Here is an 18354-nt window from a genome sequence, read left to right as displayed (position 1 = left end):
AAAACAAAGAAACATGCTACTATTGTCATTATTTCTTTCAGTTTCCTTGCAATCAAGCATCAGAGGTGTACAAAGACTGAATCTTTTGGACATAAGGGTGGAAAGGCAAGCTGTGTGTGAAAGCAAGGGTTACGTGATCAAATTGAATGATCATTGATACAACCAGCTCTGCTGGCCTACAGGGATAAAGCCCTGATTATGATCCAGGTGATTCAAGTTCATTTATCAGCTCAGGTCCTTATTGGAGCTAGTGTGGGTGATGTAAGGAGTAAAGTAGCTTTGCCTGCTCATCTTTCCTCTGGGGAGTGTGAAGGTCACATATATTTGGGGTACTCATTTCTGTCTGTGTCTGATTTCTTGGTGGAATCTTGAGATTCCATAGGATCACTCGCATTAAAAGCAGAGGGCTGTTCTAAGTTCCCATGTCACTTGCAGAAGTGAGTGACTCTCATTTGTTGACGCCCATTGCATGCTTATCTTTTAACATATTATTTGATGTATGCAGCGGGATAAGGGTCACAAAAGAAAAAATAAGTGATGGATGCTGAAATGACAGCCCATGCATTTGACTCTTTGGCTTTAATCCCATTGTATGGGAATTAATGTGCTAGCTGACTAAAAGGGGGTCTGATGGTCAGTACCCATCTGGTTACTTTTTATCAGAAGGGCAAATATGTAATATATAAAATTATAAATGTGTTTTCCATTCAAAGCATAAGAATGAAAATCACCATTTTTTTGTCATTGTAAATGATGTTTTCCAGCATTTCAAAGTCTATATAAAGCAAACATTGCCAGGAATTGTCTCTTGGCATGCAGAAATTCAGTGTGCAGCTGTTCTATACCTCTGCCCATAAAGACACTACCTAACTACAATGTATAACTAAATATCAATATTTATTTTCCAGAAATGTTATTTGAAAATATTACTTTCAGAGATATAGCCCTCTACTAATCATCTCTACCAACAGGACTACATGGACATTAGAATGTGTCAGATTGCCAAGTTGCATTATACTCAGTTTCCATTATGTATGTGTGCGACTTCTTCTCAAGGTGGTTGAATACAACTTATACACAGAATTTGCCTTCACTGTGTTGTCAGTAAAGCAGAAGTAAAAATAAATAATATATAAGCATTTCACCATGCAAGACAAGATTTATTTTATTGCATGTAGGATGAGACCGGTACTCCATTTACTAACAAAAGTGTTGAGTGACTATATAACTCAGAATTGAAATACAGGATAATCCTTAGAGAAAAATAACAATCCTGAGTGTGTTTTGTAACCAAACATCTTACTAGACTGTCCTACTTTTTTTTTTTTTACTGTGAGATACCCTAGGGAGATTGAAATATGCCCTGTAGAAGTAACTAGCAAATCCAGCATTTTAGAGTTTTTGCTTTCACAGCCTGATTTAATACCCTGCTCATACCTAAGGCTATTTGTCTCTGCTCAAAAGGGAGAGTTTAACAAATGCTGAAAATATGCACGCACTAATTCCTCATTAGATCTTAGGTAAAAGCATATTTTTGTTTTCCTGGGCAACTCAACACCTCTGTTCCTGAATATAATAAAAGGCCTACACTCCCCATATTGAAAAAAGGCAGCATACTGCCATACAAATCAGGATTGCAAGACACTTAAATCCTTGAAAGTACAAAGCATATTTGACAGTATTTTGTATCCATATATCTTTTTACAATTCCCTGAATTTTTATTATGAAGTGCCTTAGAAGAACTAACATATTGCATCTGATGTACAGTTAGCAAATGTTGCATCTCAGAAGACTTCTGTTGTCAGTTTGGCATTACATCAAGTTTCCACTCTGGGGTACTTTTTCCCTGCTCAAAAAATTAGGTGAAACTAACATCCAGTATATATGCATGCTAGGTCCTCATTAGACCAACAGTAAAAAATAATTATATTTCTTCAGGCTAGGCAATGTTTTTGTTGCTATATGTATCTTTGTAAGGCCTGTACTTCACTGTGCATGCTAATAAATTCCTGGGGGCAGAATGGCGATCTTGGATGAGGTTTGTACCAAAGGATTCTATTAAAATTCCCTGATGTTTTTTATTCTGAACTGTCTAAGGAGATCTTGGATATGGCTGGTTATATACAACTAACAAATGCAGTATTTTAAGAGGTATTTTGTTGTCACAGACTACCATTATACATTTTGGTCATTAGTTTCAGGTGGCCTTTTGAGTATAGGTCAACTTGGTCCTAGATGGAATCCAGGTATAATTGCCATTAAGTCTAATAAGTTCTCATTATAAGTACATATCTATGTATATCTAATAATAATAATAATAATAATAATAATAATAATAATAATAATAATAATAATCATCTTTATTTCACCAGGCAAGGCACAAGACAGCACCTCCTGTCCTTCTCCCTAGCCAAAAAATGGAACTCTCTCCCTCCTTCTCTACGAATTATTGAAAACACTGACAACTTCAAATCACACCTTCATTCCTACTTTTTCTCTAACTGGAAGTGCAATTGCACAGACCTTACCTACCTAGCCTTCTTCTCTCCACATTTTAAATCTTATATTCCCTACTTCCCCTTTGCCTACTACTTAACTCCTCTAGAAATGACACACTCTTCAGCGTTATCTCACATACATTTTGTATATATTGTACATAGTTTGCTCTCCCTGTTCTCCTGTCCCTATCATTTGTACCTGTTCTGCCATAACTACCCAAACAAGACACATTTTTTATACAACCATTGGAATTTTTTCCTCTCAACATATGACATATGTGAAGTTACTAATGTACCAGTTCATGTCTCTGATTTTATAATGCATCTGCACCCTCAATATTAACTGTAACTTGCTTATCTTATGTATCTGCATCTTGAATGGTACTTTAATCTGAATATTTAATGTTAACTATGTAATGTGGAGCTTTACCAATGTACCAGTTAATGTCTGAATCTTGAATGGGAACTTTAATCTGAAAATTTAATGTCTACTTTGTAATGTGGAGCTTTATCAATTTACCAGTTCATGTCTCTGTTTTTATAATGTATCTACACCCTCTATATTAACTGTATTTTGCTAATCTTATGTATCTGCATCCTGAATTGAAACTTTAATCTGAAAATCTAATGCTTACTATGTAATGTTGGAGCTTTTCTTCCCGGGCCTTCACTGAAAATGGGCTCCTGAGCCTAGTGGACCCCCCCCCCCGGTCATCAAACTGAAATAAAAAAATAATAATAATAATATTTTATTGTATCTAGAATAATCCAGCATTCCATGTAAGGAAAAAGAAAATATGCAGCCTTGCAAATCAGTACTGAGATGCAGAAAAATCCTTTAGAGTAGAATGCTATTCTTGAGTATGTTTTGTATCTATGTATTTTGTAAAAAAATATGCTTTTTAAAATAAAGTTTTGGGTCTACATCCCCAGAATGATTGCAAAGTTTCCCATTTGAATACCCAACTGACACAGTCATTCCTCCCTGATTCTAGTGTCTACCAATCCAGTTATTCCACTGGGAGGAAAGAATCTGGTGCCAAGAATGGTTCTGTCATTTTCTGTGCAACTGACTTTTTTAAGTGCTTGCATTGCTAGATGTATTTTTGGGGGCAGTGTACCACTCCTTCAGAATTTGCCAGCACATTAGGATGCTGCCCCTTTCTTTTCCTTGAAAGGGTGAGTAAGCTTTGGCCACATCCATCCTCCTCACCCAATTCCTGTAGCACCTGTACCAGTAGTCAAATATAGGTTGAATGAATAAGTTAACAGCTTTATCCCTGTCTGATATGGGCTGAAGCAGCTCCCCAAGTCTTTTTATTGTAAACTACCTTATAAAACCTAATACCTTGCTTCTTATATATACTTCTAACAGTTCATGTGTTTTGGGTGATTTTGTTGTTACGGTCTGACATTATTTTTGTTTTTTATCTGAGTCTTAATTGATCTCTCCTTACAAGGTAAGATGAAACCAATGTCCAAGACATATACACAAAAGTCCTAATTAGAACAAAATTTAAAAAAAAAATCACTTTTGTTTCACTAAACAAAACAATATTTCTGTTACTTCACATAGGATGAGGCCTGAACTTCATGTACTGAAATAATCAGTGTTCTATTTGTAAATCAGGTTTGAGGTACAATGAAAACCTTGGGATGTAATGACATTCTTCTCTTTTGCATTCAGTTATATTATTGAAATACAAAAAGCAAAAATTCAGTGGGAAAAACCTTTGTAGGACCAAAGTTCACTTTATTATAGATAGTTAAGAGCTATTGGTTCCTGAATAAAGGAACTTCATCTGATCCCACCGCCTTGACCGTCATGTTGCAGCAGTGACCAGGAAATCATTCTGTCTGGTAGAGGTGATCACAAAGTGTATTTTTCTAAGTTCAATGAAGCCCTGACCCCTTTGTATTCTGCACTGTCCTGGCCCATCATAGAATACAATGCCCCCTTTTGGAATCTACCTTACTAAACATTTCAAACGGCTAGAGAAACCCCAAAGTTTCCTGACCAAAAAGATCACAAGACTAAAGGACATGCATTATAATAAGAGGCTGGAGGTCTTATCCCTGCATTTAGAGTCCTATGGACTTCTTAGTGAAGATCTGTGCCTTGCCTCCTGGACCATTATGGATCCAGCAGTCTAAGACCTTTTATTTCTCCACAAATCAAACAGTCCTGTGAACACTGCATCTTTCTCAGCAAATAAACAAATCACATTGGAGAGACAGATTCATCATGCAATGACTACCCCTGCTCTGGAATAAACTTCCTCTCCAGATTAAGCAGTGTGACATTCTATCTTCCTTTAAGAAGGACTTAGATAATTGGATAGCTATTCATAAATCCACCTCAGATATGACTGGCCTAGCTCTCTTTCAAAAAAAGTAAGATCTAAGGGTGAGTACTGTCAAGGCATAAATGGCTACATGGCTCGGTTGCCTTGTACAGTCTATGTGTCTGTGATTCTATGAAAGGTCAGGATATACTGGTGATCACTGACTTTGCAAAAAATTCCTAAAGCAGTACCTTTTCAGAAACCAGGTGCCAAGTCTATAACAAAATAATTAGCATGACTTTTTTGTGGCATATGGCTACCCTGAGAAATTCTTAACCAGCCAGGTACCCCATTTACGTTTAAAGGCTAAATTGGAGTGACTACGTTCGAACTGTTATATGGAAGACAACTCTGAAGCTTGCTTAATATAGTGAAAGAAGTATGGGAAGAGAAAAACACACCCTTTAAGTGACATAGACCATTTTATCTGTAGAAAGGTTAAACTTTGTAATCCTATGTATCCAAAAAAAAAAAACACTTATATTGGGTTAATAGTGAAATGTTGTATTTTTCTCATGTATGGCATGGAGATTTTCTCCCTGGGCCTGGACTGAAAATGGGCTAGTCCTTTGATGCTCAGTGTACTATCTTAGTAAATAAATGCAATGACTAACTAACTAACTAACTAACTAACTAACTAACTAACTAACTAACTAACTAACTAATAAGCACCATGTTCAATAATAGCCTCGCATCAGGCTTTGTGCCCACTGAATGGCGCACAGCAGCAGTTATCCCACTCCACAAAGGGGGAGCCACCACTGATCCTGGGAACTATAGACCTATTAGCCTGATGAACCTGGTCTGCAAGGCCATGGAACATATCATCATGGAACTCATAAACAAAGACATTGGTAACCTCGAAACTCTGGATCCCACCCAGTTCGGGTTTGTGAAAGGCAGATCATGCCTCCTGAACCTGATCGACTTCTTTGAGGCAGTCACCAAAGCCGCAGATGAGGGTAAGGTGGTTCACACAGCCTATCATGACCTCGCCAATGCTTTCAACACCATCCCCCATTCTGGAATTATAGCTAAACTCAAGCATAAATCCCTATGCCACAAGATGGGTTGCCAACTGGCTCACTGACAGAACCCACACTGTAAAAGTTGCAGACTCCAAATCTGACCTCAAACCAGTGACAAGTGGAGTACCACAGGGTTCCGTCCTGGGAGCGCTCCTGTTTGGTATCTACTTCTCTGAAGTACAGGCTAACACAGAAGGCCTCTGGCTAATGAAATTCACAGATGACTGAAAACTAGGAGCCATAGTCAAGTCCCCAAATGATGTGAACATCCTACAGAAGGGCCTCTCTGAGACAGATGCCTGGTGTCAGAGCCATGGCCTCAAGCTCAATGCCAAAAAGTGCAGTGTCATCCCCTTTGGTAAAAACTCTGTACCCATGAACTATCACATAGGCAGCAATCTACTTAACACCGAATGCGTGATAAGAGACCTTGGGACCCAGGTAGACAGTAATCTCTCCTTTGATAGTCACATCGCCACAGTAGTCAGGAAGTCCTTCTACGTGCCACACCTCATCATAAAAGGGTTCTCATCCAGGAAAAAAAAAGGTCATCATTCCCCTCTACTCGACACTCATTAGACCCATTATAGAGTACAACGCCCCTTTTGGAATGTACATCACAAGACATCTGCAGCAGCTGGAAAGGTCACAGAAGGATCTCACAAAGAGGATTACTGGACTCAAACAAATGCCTACAGTGACCATCTCAAAAAACTCCAGCTTTACTCCGTAGCATATCGCCTACTCTGAGGTGATCTCTGCCTAACATATAAAGCTGTGTCAAACCCAGAACTGTTGGACATGCAACACCTAAAGAAATCCCAATCCCTCCAAGCTACATGCTCTAGGGACCTAAACCTTGTCACCACAATAAACAGGACATGCTGGAGGGACAGATTCCTATCCCAGAGACTTCCCATACTCTGGAACAGGTTACCCATCTATGTCAAGCAAAGTTCTTCATTAGCACTCTTCCAGAAAAATCTTGATGAGTGGATGGGAAATAGGAAATACACCCCGGGGATCACTTCTGTGTCTCTGCTCGACAGTGGCACAGGAAAATAACTTTCTTGGGCGGCGTAAGCCAGGGAACCTTGTTGGCTAGGCTTACGTAGGCCCTTGGGCCGATAGCCTAGTACCTACCTATGAACCTATGAACTAACTAACTTATAAATAAATAAAATACCCACAATAATTAAATACATAGAAAGAACAGAGGAGAAACAACAGAGGGCATATAATAAAATACTCGTGTTAACTCAAAGTAGGGGACACTTACACTGATGACCACTGATTAAAACAGGTAGCTAGCAAAGTGTCAAGGACCTTATGAAGTCAAAGATAAAGTAAGTGAATTAAATTATAAAGTGAGATAAAGTGGGAAAAGAAAACCAGAGCAGATATATCACATAAATATGATAAAGCCCTGGAAAGAAACCATGATTTCCATAGTGAGTACATCTGCAGAAGAAGTCAAGACTCCTGCAGAATGTCCTAATGTCTGAATAGGCAAAACCTTGTAAAGAATTTGTAGAAACAGGGGACATATTCTCAGAGTAACCTGGCGGGAATGATATAATCTATTATAATATTGAAGCTCTGTCTGGTGAAATAGTAAATCTAACATCATATCAGATACCTGAGTCCTAATACCAAGCAGCTAAGGAAACAGTACAAACAATGCTCATACTTTGGGTTATAGAGGAATCCCAGAGTGTGCAGTATAGTGCCAGCACACTACTCCCTAAACCTAATGGGGTCTGTAGAGGAATCGCAGAGTGTGCAGTATAGTGTCAGCACACTACTCCCTAACCTGAAGGGTCTGTAAAGGAATCGCAGAGTGTGCAGTGTAGTGTCGGCACACTACTCCTTAAACCTGATGCGTCTGTAAAGGAATCACAGAGTGTGCAGTATAGTGTCAGCACACTACTCCCTAACCCTCATGGATCTGTAAAGGAATCACAGAGTGTGCAGTATAGTGTCAGCACACTACTCCCTAAACCTGATGGGTCTGTAGATGAATCGCAGAGTGTGCAGTATAGTGTCAGCACACTACTCCCTAACCCTGATAGGTCTGTAAAGGAATCGCAGAGTATGCAGTATTGGGTTACCACCTGTCTGACTTTGTGAGGGACAGTCCCTCTTTGGGAAGTTGTGTCCTGACAAAAAATTGTAAAAATGGCAAATGTCCTGAGGTTTTAGGACAAAATTATTTCCTATATTTTATGGAACAGTTGCATAAAACAGTTATTCTGTATCTAAAATACCTAAATGTTATAAGAAACAGAATAAGCAACTACAATGCTACAAGAATAAGCTTTTATTTAGGCAAAAAAGTTAAGTTCTAACCTTTGCACTGACCGTGGGTATGTGTCGGCCTGTAAAATCTGATGTTTGTACCAAAAATGTCCCACTTTGGCCATTTGAAAAGGTGCCAACCTTAATGCAGTATAGTGTCAGCACACTACTCCCTAAACCTGATGGGTCTGTAAAGGAATCTCAGACTGTGCAGTATAGTGTCAGCACACTACTCCCTAACCCTGATGGGTCTGTAAAGGAATCTCAGACTGTGCAGTATAGTGTCAGCACACTACTCCCTAACCCTGATGGGTCTGTAAAGGATCCGCAGAGTGTGCAATATAGTGTCAGCACACTACTCCCTAAACCTGATGAGTTATAGAGGAATCCCAGAGTGTGCAGAATAGTATCAACACTCTACTCCCTAAACCTGATGAGTTATAGAGGAATCCCAGAGTGTGCAGAATAGTATCAACACTCTACTCCCTAAACCTGATGGGGTCTGTAATGTTTTGTAATGACTTCATTAAATGAAATAGTATTTGTAAATTTGATTCCTATCGTTTGAGTGGATGAACTAGTTGAAAGATTAGGTAACGTTCGATTTCTATCCACTATAGATTTAACAAAAAGATACTGGCAAATCTGATAACAACTTTCTCGGAAGACTTTGAAAATGACATCTGAATGGTCTAGATCATACTGGACTCATTACATAAGGTTGGAAATGTAAGTTAGAGGTTCTAGAAAACCCATTATTTGGACTACATAATAGGATGAGGGATAGCAAAGCCAGTGGGACAGAATGTGGAAGCAGTATGTAACTGAACCACACTGACTAGCAAGAGGCAGGTCAAGACTTTCCTAGCATTAGCTATTTATGATTTTAAGTTTATCCCATTCTTTGCCACCATAGCCTACCCCTAACTGACTTGGCCAAGGGTAGAACCTTATTATATGTCAAATGGGCAGACATCTCAGAAGAGGCATTCAGAAAATTGAAGGACATACTATGTTCTAAGCCAATATTTCTGGCCCCGGGTTTTGCTAAGCTTTTTGCTATCTTCAGTGATGCCTCAGAGGCTGGCATCAGGACAGTCTTGTCACAAACTACTCGTCATTTCTTACATTAACTATAATCTCGGCAGTGCTGAGAGAAGATGCTCTGTAACAGAGAGGGAATGTTTAGCAGTCAAGGTGCTTCTCAGTACACTGACATATTATTCACTGGGGAGAGAGTTCACATTTGTCATGGATTATGCATTGTTGTGGTGACTATACAGGGAAAAGGGTTATAGTTATAAACTTTATAGATGGGTTGGGTCCCTTCAACCATTTATGTTTAGGGTTCTTCACCATTCTGGTTGTAGCCATCTCAATGTGACTGGGGTATACAGACCCTAAACATGTCTGCTGAAGCTAGAACTGGGGGTTCTATAATGGGGAGTCATATGACATGATGAGTTCACCTGGACAGCACAAAGGATTTTAGCTGCCGTATACACAACAAGTGAGGTGGTGTTTCCTAGGTTTCAGGCTATTGCAAGGAACTACAGAGCATTCTGTGCAGAAAGGCAAGCTCAGGAGACATATCTCCTAGTTAACAAACTGGAAGTAGGCTCCCTTGAACTGCAAATCTGAAGTATTAGTAGTGTGGAGAGTTAATTTTCAGATGCCTGTGGAGTGACTAGAGGAGTATCAACCAAGATATATGTATGTAGTTGAGTAACTGAACAAGTTAGAAAGGCTATTCTGCCTTAAGGATGGAAGCCTTCTGGTTCTTCAGTCCTTGAGAGATAAGAGGAGTGTATTCACCCAAATAATGAAGCCTGTTGTTAAAAAAATGTTTTTATAGTGTACTAGCATACTACTGTCTATAAGCTGGAAAGACTGCTGGACTATTATCCTGTGTAACTTGTAAAGTATTTTTTTCCCTTTGAAGCTGCATTGTGACACAAAATAGAGTCAAATTCACTTAGGTTTTGTAAAGTAACTTTTGAATTTCAAGATCCCACATTGCTGAGTCATGCGATTTGGAGAACAAATAGTCAAAAATCCATTAAGTCTGAGATTGCTATTGCCGTGAATATTCCTTTTTCTCCCAGGTATGACAATCTTGGAGTTGGCATTTATAAGTTCGGGGGGAATGGGGGTTTTGTCCTTCACAACGGGGACCACAGGACAGCTTGAGCATCTGCAACAAAACAAGTTTAAAGGTAAAGAGTGATGTTTAATATTTGCTCTTCTCTTGCATTATTATTTATTTTTTAAGTAACTCAGGTCTCTATAATTTTGTAAATTTATCAAAAAAAAGAATAATTTTAGAAGTATATTGTTTTATATAATCAGCAAAAATAGCGCCATATTGTTTTATATAAACAGCAAAAATAGCTCCAGACAGTCATACATATATATATATATATATAAATCTCTCTCTCTCTCTCTCTCTCTCTATATATATATATATATATATATATATATATATAAAATATATTTATATATCTACTCACAGATACAATTATACACAGACACACACACACATATATATATATATATATATATATATATATATATATATATATATATAAATATATATGATTTACTATTACAATTCTGAAACTGCTTCGGTCAACCGGCATTTGGTCGAAAGTCAGTTTTCCAGTGGGCAGAATGCTGAACCAAAATACATCAACTACACTACAGCGAATGGGTAGTGTAGTGTAGTTCGAGTATTTGAGTTTGGCATTGTGCAGGGAGATCATGGTCCAGTGAGGAACAGGGAATTAGCCCATTTCCTCACTGTAGTGCAATGTTGTAGTTGGTATATTTAATTGTTGGGGTCAAAATAATACAATTAACGTACCGTTGACTGTAGAGTGTAATGGTACATTGATGTGCATAGCATGGGTGACTGATGTTACCTCCTGCTATGTCAAATACATCAAACTATGGATGTTGATGTATTCATTTTAGCCTTGGTTGCTGTTTCAAAATTCCAAATTCAGCATTTTGGGTGGACATTCTGAACGGTCAACCAATGCAGTTTCAGAATTTCAATAATAAACCTACAGTGGATATAAAAAGTTTGCACACCCCTGTTCAAATGAAGGGTTTTTGTGATAAAGAAAAATGAGACCACAATAAATCATTTCAAAACTTTTCCCACCTTGAATGGGAATATAACCTGTACAATTCAATTGAAAAACAAACAAATCTGTTAGGGGAAAAATATAAAAAATGAACAATACGCTGGTTACATAAGTGTGCACACACTTAAAATAATACTTTGCTGAAGCACCTTTTGATTTAATTACAGCATTCAGTCTTCTTGGGTACACACCTGCCATCGATTAAAGAGACTCTGTTTAACCCCCAAATAAAGTTCAGCTGTCCTAGTAGGAGTTTCCTGACATTTACTCAGTTGCCTGCTACAGCAAAAGCCATGACTGACAGAGAGCTTACAAAGCATCTAAGGGATCTCATTGTTGAAAGGTATCAGTCAGGAGAAGGGTACAAAAAAATTCCACAGCATTGGACATACCATGGAACACAGTGAAGACAGTCATCAAAAAGTGGAGAAAATATGGGACAACAGTGACATTGCAAAGAACTAGACATCCCTCCAAAATTGATGAAAATACAAGATGAAAACTGGTCCGGGAGGCTGCCAAGAGATCTACAGCAACACTGAAGGAGCTGCAGGAATTTTTGGTAAGTACTGGTTGTGTACTACATGTGACAACAATCTCCTGCATTCTCCATATGTCTGGGCTATGGGGTAGGGTTGCAAGATGGAAGCCTTTCCTTACACAGAAAAACATCCAGGCCTGGCTAAAATTTGCAAAACAATACAGCAAGTCTCCCAGAAGCATGTGGGAAAGAGTGTTATGGTCTAATGAGACCAAAGCTGAACTTTTTGGCCACAATTCCAAAAGGTAAGTTTGGTGCAAAAACACCACTTTGCATCACCAAAAGAACATCATCCCACCAGTGAAGCATGGTGATGGCAGTATCATGCTTTGGGGTTGCTTTTCTTCAGCTAGAACTGTGGCTTTAGGAAAGGTTTAGAGAATTATGAACAGTTCCAAATACCATCACCTTTGGCCCAAAACCTTCAGGTGTCTGCTAGGAAGATGAAGATGAAGAGGAATTTCACCTTTCAATATGACAATGACCTTGAGCATACATCTAAATCAACAAAAGAATGGCTTCACCAGAAGAAAATTAAAGTTTTGGAATGGTCCAGCCAGATCCCAGACCTAAATCCAATAGAAAATCTATGGGGTTACCTGAAGAGGGCTGTGGACAAGAGATGCCCTCTCAATCTGACAGATTTGGAGTGCTTTTACAAGGAAGAGTGGGAAAATATTGCCAAGTCAAGCTATGCCATGCTGATAGACTCATCCCAAGAAGATTGAATGTTGTAATTAAATGAAAATGTGCTTCAACGAAGTATTAGTTTAAGGGTGTACATACTTATGCAACCAGCTTATTGTACATTTTTATTATTTATATTTTTTCCCCTAACAGATTTGTTTGTTTTTTAATTGAATTGTAGGTTATAGGTCACATTACGAGTGGGAAAAGTTTTGAAATGATTTATTGTGGTCTCATTTTTGGGTCTATATTAGATCAGCGAACGCTTAAAAAAGTGAACGCTGATTGATCGAACTTATGTAAGCGAAAGCTTAAAATATCGAAGCAACAGAAACCTGAATTTTTTTCCTAGGGAAAAGAATTCGATTGTCCGTTTCTGTTGCTTTGGTATTTTCAGTGCTGTGGTGGAAAGTTATGGGTCGGGTTCAGGTAAGTGTGCGATTGTGTGGATGTGAAGGTTAGAGAGAGTTAGGTGAGTTAGAGTTAGGGCACGGGTTAGGTATGTGTGCGATTGTGTGGACGTGATGGTTAGGGCGGGTTAGGTGAGTTAGGGTTAGGGAGCGAGTGAGGTGAATGTGCAATAGTGACGGACCTTAGGTTTAGGGTTTGGGTTAAGGTAAATGGATAGTTAGTGGTGTGTGTATAGTTTAGTGTAGGGTTAGGTGTCAAATTTAGGTGTATATGTGTGAATTGCTGTTTGTTTGGTGTGCTTGTGTTGTGTGTATGTGTTTTGGATCAGCAATTTTTTTCCCTAGGAAAAAAATCGCTGTTCTGACAGTTCGAGATTGTAAGCTTTCGCTTTTTTAAGCGTTCACTGATCTAATATAGACCCTCATTTTTTTATATCACAAAACCCTGGCATTTTAACAGGGGTATGTAAACGTTTTATATCCACTGTATGCATATATATATATATATATATATATATATATATATATATATATATATATACATACACACACTGTGTTTGACAGAATGTTCCAATTGATTGTCCATGGAATTAAGGTAAAACTTTGGTCAAACATTTAAATGTTTTGAACAGATTGAGGTATTTAAGGCTGATTACCCTTTCACAGAGTTGTGCGTTTTTGGTATATTTAAGTAAGGAAGCAAATCCTTTTAGATAAATTTAATTTCTATGTATTTTTTATGCCGGGATTTTTATACTTTTTGGTGTGGATTGGTGAGGATTTTTTTCTTCTTAGCTCTTATGGGAATTTTTATTTTGTTTTTGTTGGAGGATTTTTTTATTATATTTGTAATAATTTTGAAAGGATCAAACACTTCTGTTTATTTTGTATTCTAATTTTTTCTGTATTTGAGGTGAATCTTTTATTTATTTATTTATTTTTTATTTTACATTTGTTTACCGGGTAGTGTCTGAATGTAGTGGATTACCCGTTTTCAGCTGAGACCCGGGGAGAAAATCTCCAGTTTCAAACATTACAGTTATAAAAAGCAGAAGTTACAATCAGAAACTATATTAATAAGATACACTATTACATATGAAAAATTGAAAATGAGAAATAAAATAAACTAAAAATTAAAGTACAATATTTACATAAGAACTAACAGAAATAAAATAATATTCGATGCAGCAGTGATTTTTATTCTTAAATTAAAAGCTTAAACAGAAGTGTAATAAAACACTAGTGGTATGGAAAAAAACAGTTGTGAGCAGAAGGTGAGAAACAGTCCTAGAGCAGGCCTAGCTTAGTAAGGAATGTTCACACAGCATTTTAGAAGTTAATGAATTTTTATTTATTTATATTTTACATTTGTTAACTGGGAAAGTGCGACTGGATGCATGTCCATTTTCAGCAGAGGCCCGGGGAGAAAAGCTCCACAGTTAAATTTTAAGGAAAATATAAGGTGTATTCAGAAGCTTTCAAATTTGCATACTACAGAACTTAACATTGACTAGTAACATAGCATTCAAGCTTAAGATTTAACATATTTACATAGACTGAACACATCTTTTAATGGTGAACATTGTTAGTAGGGGTTGCATTTTTTTGCTTTATACAGTTGACTTGTGATAACGTTAGCCACAGTAGGGAGTATAGCAACAAAGAGTGCAAAGATTAGACATAGTAGGGAGTATAGTAGCAGGAGAAGAGACAGAGATGAGACATTGGATAACAGGTTAAGTAAGAAAAGCAGGAGGAGTAAGTAGCTTAAGTATAGAGTAAGAGTAGAGGTGTAAAGAGAAAGGTGCAGTGGATAGATAACAGAGTGTCCTAGCAGTGACATATGGGTATTGACTAAGGGGTTAGAATTAGAGATGGAACTGGAAGGAAGCTAGAGAAGTTGCATTCTTTTGATGATGAAGCTGAAGTCAGAGGCCAAGAGTAAGGGGAAAGGGTGGGGGGTGGGGTCAGCCAGGTGGGGGAACATGTGCATATCCATGTGTGCTTTAGATGTTCTTTCAGGAGTCTTTTAAATTGAATCTTTGAGCCTGCTGAGGTAATAGCAGTAGGTAGGGTGTTCCAAATTTTGCCTGTGTAGTTAGGGAAGAGGGAGTGCCCTGCTGTGTTGTTGGTCTTGGTGACCTTGATTTATTTTTTGTCGCTAGAGTGAAGTTGTCTAGTTTTAGCTTGTAGTTCTAGTAGATTGGCCAGAGCTGGAGTTTTGTCTGGGACTAGTAGGAGATTATGGGAGGAGATTATGGGTAAAGGAAAGTTCACTATAATTTAGAAGACTAACAATTTACGTTTTGGGTAAGTTGGTGAGAATGAGTGAGGCATAAAATAGTGTGGAAAGGAGGTGAGTTTGAGCAATTGTTATCCTAACAGGTTGTGTTAGAAATGGTTTATTTTTATATACACTGCCCAATTTTTTGTGGATATTTTTATTGATTTGATTTACACGCTGATCAAATTTGAAGTTATTATCAATGGTCACTCCTAGCAATTTAGTGTGAGTGTCAGGAAAGATGACAGTCCCATCCCTGGACACAATATTAAATGGGCTGGGTATTGTGGTAGATTTGCTCGGTGTAAATAGTAACAGTTTGTTTTTTTTGGGAATTTAGTTTTAGGTTTTTGTTAAGAAACCAGATTTCAGTGGTATGGAAGGCTTTTTGGGTTATAGAGAGGAGTTTCTGAGGATCATTGGCTGAACAGACAAGTGTTGAGTCATCAGCGTATTATATAACTGTTGCATCTTGACAGATGCTGTGGAGGTTATTGGTGAAAATGGAGAATAGGAGGATTTTAAATATTACATAACTGAAGACTGAGGTACAATAGCAGGGGAACGCTAAGTCAGTTGAAAAAAATTGTAATGAATAGGATAGCAATGTGGCTGAAGAGAGAGGTGTTATCCAAGCTGAATACAGGGGCAAAGCCAGTTACTTTTTAGATATTTCTTTATTTCTGTTTTAAATGGGGAGTAGCAGGGGGTGCATTGTATGTTTGGCGGGAGTGCATTCCAGGACTTAACTATTTTGTTAGAGTAGAGGGAGTCACCATGGTAGTTATGTGATTGTGTTATTTTGAGCAGTGTGGCTTGTTGGAGGATCTTAGGGACCTGCAGTGTACCTGTAGTTGGAGAAGGGTTGATATTACGGGACAGATATGAATTTGTGGGCGATGGTAAGTTGGTTTAAGGTTAGATGGTTTGAATGTTCTAGCCAGTCTAGTTGTAGGAGTGTGGAGCAGTGATGGGCTTTGTGGGGTTGATTAGAGGCGAACTTGGTGATTTTGTCGTAATATGATTCAAAATTGTGGAGGTCTGCCTTGTGTAAGTTGGTGAATATGTGAGAGCAGTAGAGAAATATGGAGAGAAGTTGTGATCTTGCTGTGGCTAATCTGGCTTGGGGTGTTAGGTAGGATTTGTCCTTATAAAATGCACCGTGTTTATTATTTACTTTTTTTATGGTTAGGGAAATGTGAATATCATATTTGAGATGATCATCTATAGTGATGCCTAGGAGTTTGGCCTGGTTGGTAGGTTCAGATCTGGTACCATTTAAGGAGTGAATTGGGTAGTTGGTCTTGTTTGATTTGCTTGTGAATATTATTAATTTGGTTTTGTTTGGGTTTAGGGTGAGTTGGTTATTAGATAGGTAAGTTTCAATTTCTTGGAATGCTTTTTGCATTTTTTTCTTGTAGTTTCTGTGGGAAGGGGTGACACAGATAAGAGATGTATCATCTCCGTTTTGTATGGTTGTTGCTAGTTGGGTTGCTGTATTAAGGTTATTAGTAAATGTTATGAAGAGGAGGGGCCAAGTATGGAACCTTGGGGTACACCAGTGGATACTGGCAGTAGTGGGAAGAGTTTGTTCTCCCATTTAGTAGCCTGTTGATGGTTTGATAGATAACTAAGAAACCATGTCAGGAATGATGGACTGATATTGTAAGAAGCGAGTTTATTTAGTAGTAGTTGTGGGAAATGGTGTCAAAGGTTTTTGACATGTCCAGGAAGATTGCAGGGAATCTTTTTAAAATTCAATGCTATCTGAATATAATCAATAACATAATCATACATATACAGTGTATATATGTACATATCTATGTGTATGTGTGTATATATATATATATATATATATATATATATATGTGTGTGTGTGTGTGTGTGTGTGTGTATATACATATGTATATGTTTGTGTGTGTCTGTGTGTTTATATATATATATAAACTCACACATGCACACACTTAATAAATACACATACAGACATATATAAGTCTGTATATGTCTATGTAAAAAGAAAATTATTGATATTTGTTTACCAGGAAAGTCTAAATGGGCACAGGTGCCTTTTTTCAGTGGAGACTTAGGGAGAAAAGCTCCAAGATATACATAAAATATCCATATATGTGTATGTGTATAAATGTAATGGGTACAGATGTACAGATGTGTGTGTGTGCATGTGTGTGTGTGTGTGTGTGTGTGTGTGTGTGTGTGTGTGTGTGTGTGTGTGTGGTTCGGGCAGTCTGTTGAAATCACAGCTTGTCGACAACTACTTAAGCTGTCATAGGCTGAATGCACTCATGTTTATATGGTGTTTCCTCTGTCGGGATATATATATATATATATATATATATATATATATATATATATATATATATATATATATATATATATAAAATTTAGGGGATAAAATGTCAGTGGTAGAGTCCCACTTTCAGCTGGTAAGGGGTGGTGACCAGAAAAGGAAGGTATGTTTTCTTTTTCTGATTAGTTTGGTTTTGCTTTCCAGTATCATTGATTTTTGATTTTGATGTAATAGAACATTGCCTGTTAAGGACATAGTCAAATAACATGGCTCACTGCTGTTCTAAACATGCTATTCTGGTGTCCTTCTGTAATACATTTTTGCTGGCAGGTTGTATTCCTTTGAACAGATTTAATGAGAGTTAGGGGTAGCTGTGCTCTAATTAGATGTTCCATCATCTTATGCCATGTAGTGTTTGCTCCTTTAAGGTCAGACATTATTGTTGGTCATTTTACATAGGCACCACATTACTTAGCAATATCATTACTTTGTCATTTGCTGATCAAGTGGTAAGCTGCTGATAAACTGATTGCATTTTTGTGAAGTGGATTGTAGTTTTAAATACTTAGCAATGAATATAACTTTGTAATCAACTTTAGCTTGGACCACAAGCAATGGCTTTGATACTTGCATGGGTTAAGGAAGGTAAGTTTTATGCACTTCATGACTATATCTTTGTTAAGTCTTTAATAAGCTAAACATTAAGTTATTCAGCAAGCATTCTGCCTTCTATATATTTTGACTGTTTTATTTATGGGACACACGAGGTAATGAATTATGGTAGCCACCAAGCACTACAAGTGTTTGA

At 37.7% G+C, this 18354-nt stretch overlaps 1 protein-coding gene across 2 annotated transcripts in view; it reads left to right on the top strand.

Annotated features, from left to right (window-relative positions):
- The window catches only part of LOC122809338 (3-galactosyl-N-acetylglucosaminide 4-alpha-L-fucosyltransferase FUT3-like), a 476207-nt gene that overhangs the window by 149472 nt on the left and 308381 nt on the right, over positions 1–18354 (top strand). Inside the window, exon 2 of one of the 2 annotated variants that reach the window (XM_044080746.1) lies at positions 10276–10386. The exons of the other annotated variant lie outside the window; for it this stretch is intronic. The gene's annotated coding sequence lies outside the window, so the exon portion shown is untranslated. The remainder of the gene's footprint in view (positions 1–10275; positions 10387–18354) is intronic. 2 annotated transcript variants of the gene reach the window in all.

Source organism: Protopterus annectens, chromosome 8.part0 (assembly GCF_019279795.1).
Source record: "Protopterus annectens isolate FY-2018-M chromosome 8.part0, PAN1.0, whole genome shotgun sequence".
Classification (NCBI taxonomy): domain Eukaryota; kingdom Metazoa; phylum Chordata; order Ceratodontiformes; family Protopteridae; genus Protopterus; species Protopterus annectens.
This window is presented reverse-complemented; position numbering and strand designations above follow the sequence as displayed.